The sequence below is a fragment of the Hevea brasiliensis genome, chromosome 6 (assembly GCF_030052815.1).
Source record: "Hevea brasiliensis isolate MT/VB/25A 57/8 chromosome 6, ASM3005281v1, whole genome shotgun sequence".
Lineage (NCBI taxonomy): Eukaryota > Viridiplantae > Streptophyta > Magnoliopsida > Malpighiales > Euphorbiaceae > Hevea > Hevea brasiliensis.
This window is the reverse complement of record NC_079498.1, coordinates 46,560,876-46,567,981: the sequence shown is the minus strand read 5'-3', so window position 1 is coordinate 46,567,981 and position 7,106 is coordinate 46,560,876.

The following is a 7,106-nucleotide window of genomic DNA, read 5'->3' as shown; positions in this document are numbered from 1 at the left end:
GCTATGTCTCAGCTTTCTATCGGCATAAAATTTAGGTCATTTGGACCTTCCCAGACCAAGTTATGGTCATTTACGTAACTACTATTAATTTGGTCATTTTTGTATGGGGCAGTATGCCCAAATTCGAATTTGACCTGATTGTTCACTAAGTTATGGTCATTTTTTGGGCATGATTCCTGAATGAAAAATGGTCCATTTTGTGTCTAGTTTCATTCCCAATTGACCTCATACCAATTGCTTTAGTAAATTTTTAGTTTTGGTCCCTGAAAGGGACCTAGGTCAAGCTATCTGCATATTGACCCTAACCAATCCGAATTGAAACTTATTTCTAACAATTCACACACACTACAAATGGTCACAATTGACCATTTCTCAATTCAAGTAAGGTCAATAGCATCAATTGAGCAATTCTTAACTTTTTCTCTAATTTTTCAAAATGCTCAAAACCCTAATTACATAGAATTCAAATCTAATGCATTCAAAACATATACCCATACTTCACTTACACAACTCATCCTAAATAACTATTCAAATACCTCAAACTCATTCATTTCAAACCCTAACTAAGGCTGACCAAAATTCTTGTTTGGTCCCTCAACAATTGTTTTCTTTTAATTTTAAGTTAATTTCTAAGTTTCTTACACTAAAAACATAAGTATTAAATAATAAATTTTCAATTTAAACCACTAACCTTAACTTTGAAGTTCAACTCTTCAATTTCTTCCTTTTTTTCTTTCCTTTCCTTCCTCTAAAGCTTTCTCAAGTTGAACTGATAAGTTTTTATGATTTAGTTTGGGGTCAAAGTAGGGTTAAGTGATTGAAAGAAAGCTTAAACTCAAGCTTCAATGGAGTTTCTTCAATGGTAAAGTGAGAGAGAGGAGCCAACACACTTGGGTGGAGGAAGCTAATAATGATTTTTCTTTTCTTTTTAGTGTATTTTTAAGTCTTTAAAATTACTTTTGACTTGGTCAATATTGATGGGCAAAAATAAAATTATTTATAATGTCATAATAGTGATGTAAGCATGGTGTAACTAAACTTTATCTCTTTTATATTTATTTTTTTACTAGTTCTTTAATTTAATTCTTGATCGCAAAATTTTCTGTTCTCCGATTTTATTGGACAGTTAGGTCAGGACTCAGCTCTAGGGGTGAATTGACCAAATTGCCCCTCGCTGGTTTAATTTGGTTTGCAAGTTATTGGATATTTCTTTTGGATCCCTGACCTAATTATTTGACCTGCTTAACAACTCTTTTTCGTGATTTTCTCATTTCCACTGTGTTCGCAATAGTCCTAAGGATCGCAGCATCACATTTTCAGGTTCGAAATCTGATTTAAGACTGACCTCGCAGTCACTTCCCGAGAAGGTCACCCATCGCTGTGACTCCCGGCTTATTTAACTTTTTATGCTTTATTTTTCTTCTTTATACTTAACTATTTGGCAATTACTAATAATTTGTGTTCAGGGCTTAACTAGGTGTCTTAGACGTGGTTTTAATCCCCTTAATTGTCTGGACCGACACCGATTATTGGAACAGTGAAATATACCAGGCTATGCAAATAGGGGTGTTACATACATGCTATCCTCATATTTGCATTCCATAAAAACCTTTCATTGGCAACCAAGTCATTATCTCTTTAGCCCCATTACAACCCTTTTAAAGACCTTTCGATCTTTTGAAAAATTTATGCTACATTAGTGGAGATAGAAAATTGAGATATGCCTGTAGAGTTGGAATTGAGTCACTTTATCACAATTATCCATAATAGAGGCAAATTTAGAGGAGTAAGTGTTTCTCAAATTTATCCTGATAAAATAAGCTATTTGTGACCTATTAATAGCCTTGCACAGAGGAATAACTAGTTGAAACACCATGAAAGGGGTGAGGTTCTAGCGGGTAGCTATTAGAACCCTTATGCCTTGAAAGAGGGTAAATGGTATGAAGGATTGGAGGTGTTCAATTATGTGCTTATTGAATTATTAGTTATATTCTTGAGTTATCTCTTGAAATGAGTTTTAAAACAAAGTTTCTTTTTGCTTGAGGACAAGCAAAAGTTTGAGTTTGGGGGTATGTGATATACTTTAATTGTATAGATGTTTTTAAGCATATTTATACACTATCTCATAGCATTTAGGTAAGTAATCTCATGCATAGTAGTTGATTTCATTAGTTTTTGTAATTTCTATTGTCAAGCCCTTAATTCCATGTTTTCTACATCATTTCAGGTGTTTGGGTGTGTCAAACCTTACCCCTCTGTAAGGCATGACATGATCTCGTAAAATATCTAATGAACTACCGAACTCCACCTACTGATAACTCATTAAGTATCCTACAAGGGATTTTAAAACCATTTTCTTATAGTTTGGAAGTGGTAAGCATTTTGGTAGGAATTAAAATCATTTATTCAAAGTTTCAAAACTACTTAAAATTTTTATCCCATTCTATTTTTCCGTAAATTTTATAAAAATTTCGGCAGAGTGCCGTATGTATTTTAAGAAAATAGTTCTTCAAAAACCTGTAAAAACACTTCCAATAATTGATTCCACAACTCTCAACCACCAAAATTACTCAGTTCAACATAACTCAGATCAATTCCACAATTCAATCAAAGTTTGTCATCTCAAAATATTTCGTCATTTCATTCACATTGCATTTAAAATTTAATTTACATATATAGGTCATAATTTACAAAAAGAAAACCCAAAATACCATTACTATAACTTACTATACAACTGCTCAAATTTACATTGATACATAAAACATTACAATATTTATATCAAATAATTATAAGGATATAAATAAATACCCGTACAAAAGTGATCAAATAAGTTCTTGCCAATCCAGCAGCTCACTCTGCTGCTTTTTCCTTGCCCTTATCTGTGACAGCAAAACAAGCTGTCGCTGAGTATAAAAATACTCAGTGGTGCACAATAAAAATTGAAATGCAGTACATAAAACATTCCTTGACAAATTCACAATTTGAATATTTCATAATCACATTTCACAATTTATCAAAACTCATTATAGCCCAATTTTGGTCAAATAATTTAATAAACACAGTGTTGCCAATTCATACACAACTTAAGCCATGACACAAAATTTCCGATCAATGCAGTGTTGTACACCATGACAATGCAATCTACAACCCCACTAATCGAAATCAATGAGGGAGGTGACTAGCTAGCTAATGAGTACTCATCCGATCTACAACCTCAACTGGTAAACCAAAGAGGGAGGAAAATAATCGATCTTAACCCCATAAATGGGGGAATAATATGGCACTGTCATGCTAAGTGTGAATCCGAAATCAATTTAAAATAATTTATTCAAATATTGCATACAAAAATAAAATCAATTTCCAAAGTTACATTTTCATTCACAAAGTGGCAACACAAAAGTTCTTAAACTCATAATGCGTACTAAATCAAATTTTCAATGATAAAATGCTTAAATGGGGTTTATTGTGCACAAACCTGACGTGAGTCGCCTCTAGGCCTTAACTCAGTCTTTTGTCCCTTGCGGGTCTTTTTCAGCTGAAACACAAAATTTATAGTGTCTCAGTACCTTTGCCTCACAATAATTCTAATAATTTATCTCATTATGCTTAAACTTCATTCTTGAATACTTTCATGTTGAGGTTACTATTCATAGTACTATTAAAGTCAAAATGTTGACTTTCTTATGCCAAAAAGGTATGGGAAGTCCAACTATACTCACATACCACATTTTGGTCACCAATTTTGTTGGTTTTGGTTATTTTCTCAAAACTTAAGTCTTTTAAGCAAAATTGCTAATTTTCAGTTTTGGTATCTTAGGTTACACTGTTCCATTGGTCATTTTGCTGTTAGAATTGTGCTAAGTTTTCTTCATATAAATTTTTCCTTAATGTCTTAACTTTATTTTCCTTTTTGAATCACTCCATTTGGAGTTTTGTAGCTCAATTTATAGCCATTTGAATCATGGTTGCCGGATTGGACTTAACCTAGATTTCTGGGCACCAAACTGGTTCTGGCAGTTTTAGGTCACCAACTTTGGGTGGCCAAATGACTTGGTTAAGGGCATAATTTGGGTTTGTGTTCTTCATGAAAGTTTTAGGTTTATATCTTGTCGTTTCCATTGGTAAAATTTCAGGTAATTTAGGCCTACCTAGCCCAAGTTATGGCCAAATGAACAAACACTATTCATTTGGTCATTTTTGTACAGGTTAGATTACCTAAGTCCGGATTTGGTCAATTTGTTCACTAGGTTTTGGTCACTTTTTGGGCATGATTTCTAAATGAAAAATGTTCCATTTTATGTCTATTTTCATTCCCAATTGGCCTCACACCAATTGGACTTGTAAATTTTCAATTTTGGTCCATGAAAGGGACCTTGGTCCTGCTGCCTGCAGCATGACCCCAAGCAATCCGAATTTGCATTTGGTTCCAACACTTCTAACATACTCCAATTGGTCACAAATGACCAATTCTCACCTCAAACCAAGTCCAACACACCATTTAACATATTCTCATATTTTTGTCTTCCAAACCCTAGGTGCCAAACCCTAATTCACCAATTTGTTACACTTAATTAATTTTAAGCATACCAACATCACTTCCACACTCATACAAACTTACCTACACTTTTAATTCAATCAAAACACATGTATACACCCATCAAACCCTAGCTGGTCGAAATTTAACTTTGTCCCCCAACACTTGTTTTCATTTCATTTTAAGTTTATTTCCAAGTTCATTTAATCATAAACACTAGAATTAAACTAAAAATGCAAAGTCTAGTTTACTCACCTTTCTTTAAATTTTCACCTCTCCAAAACATCTTCCTTTCTTCTTTTTTTTGTTGTCAAGTTCTCTATCAAAGCTTGAAATCAAGATTTAATGATGGAAGTTTAATTTTCTCTGGTGAGATTTAGGGTTTGATCAAGCTCAAAATGAGCTTCCATGGAGTTTTGGTGAGGGAGAGGGAGAGAGAGATGGACGGCTTGAAGAAGATGACTTTCCCTCTTTTTTTTTTTTCTTTTCTTTTTTTTTTTATGTCTTTAGGAAGACCACAAATTATCTAAAATTTAATTTTTAATTATAATATTTATGGCATCATGCATGATGTCATGCATGATGTCATCTCTTTTCACCTTTTTCATTTTCTTTTTTTATTTCTATTTATTTTTCCATTAGTTCTTTAATTTAATTTCTGATTCCAAAATTTTATTTTCTCTAATTTTATTTGGCAGTTAGTTCAGGAGTCAGCTCTCGAGGTCAATTGACCAAATTGCCCCTCGCCGGTTCGATCCGGTTTAGAAATAATTCAATATTTCTTTCGGATCCCTGACCTAATTATTTGGCTAACTTAACAATTCTTTTTCGTGATTTTCTCTTTTCCACTATGTTCATAATAGTCCTAAGGATCACGGCGTCACATTTTATAGTTTGAAATTTGAGTTTAAATCGACTTCGCAATCCTTCCTGAGAAGGTCACCCATGGCTATGACTCTTGGCTCATTTAACTTCTTATATTCTATTTTTCTTATTTATACTTAACTAATTGGCAATTACTAATTATTTGTGTTCAGGGCTTATCTAGTTGTCTTAGGCGTGGTTCTAATCCCCTCAGTTGTCCGGACCGACAACAGTCACCGGAACAGTAAAAGATACCAGGCTATGCAAATAGGGGTGTTACAATTCTCTCCCCCTTAAAATAAATTTCGTCTCGAAATTTTACATGGTATTAATCTCTGAACAGCTGTGGGTGCTGTCTTGTCATGTCCTCCTCTTGTTCCCAAGTAGCCTCTTGGCCCGAATGATGGTTCCACAGCACTTTCACTAATGGTATCTGCTTATTCTGTAGCTGCTGCACCTCATAAACCAGAATCTCTATGGGTTCTTCCTCATATATGAGGTCTGGATTCACTTCAATTTCCTCTACTGGTAGTACATGAGATGGGTCTGATCGATACCTCCTCAACATAGACACATGGAAGGCATTATGTATCTTTTCTAACTTTGGAGGTAGTGCCAAATGATATGCCAAAGGACCCACTCTTTCCAGAACCTCATATGGCCCAATGAAATAAGGACTCAGTTTCCCCTTCTTGCCAAATCTCATGATCCTCTTCTAAGGGGAAACCTTGAGGAATACTTTATCACCCACTGCATATTCAATATCCCCTCTCTTCAGATCAACATAGGACTTCTGACGGTCTGATGTAGTCTTAAGTTGATCTCTGATCACCCTGATTTTCTCCTCAGTCTGCTGAACAATTTCGGGCCCAATCATCTTCCTTTCACCCACATCATCCCAACACAATGGGGTTCTATATTTTCTGCCATACAAAGCTTCATATGGAGGCATCCCAATGTTTGATTGGTAGCTATTGTTATAAGCAAACTCAATCAAAGGTAAGTGTGTGTCCCAACTGCCCTCAAACTCAATCACACAAGCCCATAGCATGTCCTCCAAGATCTAAATTACCCTCTCAGACTGGCCATCTGTCTATGGGTGGAATGCCATACTGAAGTTCAATTTAGTTCCTAGGGCTCTTTGAAGACTACCCCAGAATTTAGAAGTGAACCTAGGATCTCTGTCTGATACGATGGATACTGGCACTCCATGCAGTCTCACAATCTCATCAATGTACAACTTGGCCAATCTTTCTAAACCGTAGTCTATCCGAACTGGCAGAAAATGAGCAGACTTGGTCAGTCTGTCAATTACGACCCATACTGCATCATGACTCTTCTGTGTCCTCAAAAGTCCCATCACAAAATCCATTATTATTCTCTCCCATTTCCATTCTGGTACTGGATGTAACAATCCAGCTGGTACTTGATGCTCTGCCTTCACTTGCTGACAAGTTAGGCACTTGGAAATTAACTCTGCCACATCTCTCTTCATACCCATCCACCAGTAATACTCCTTTAACCCTCTATGCATTTCTTTACCACCAGGGTGCATGGCAAAAGGAGACTCATGTACTTCTTTCAAAATGATCTACCTCAAATTAACATCATTAGGAGCACACATTCTGCCCTAGTGTAGCAATAGACCATCATCTCTTATTGAGAATTCTAGTTTCTTGCCCTGCTGGACTTTTTCTAACAATTTCTG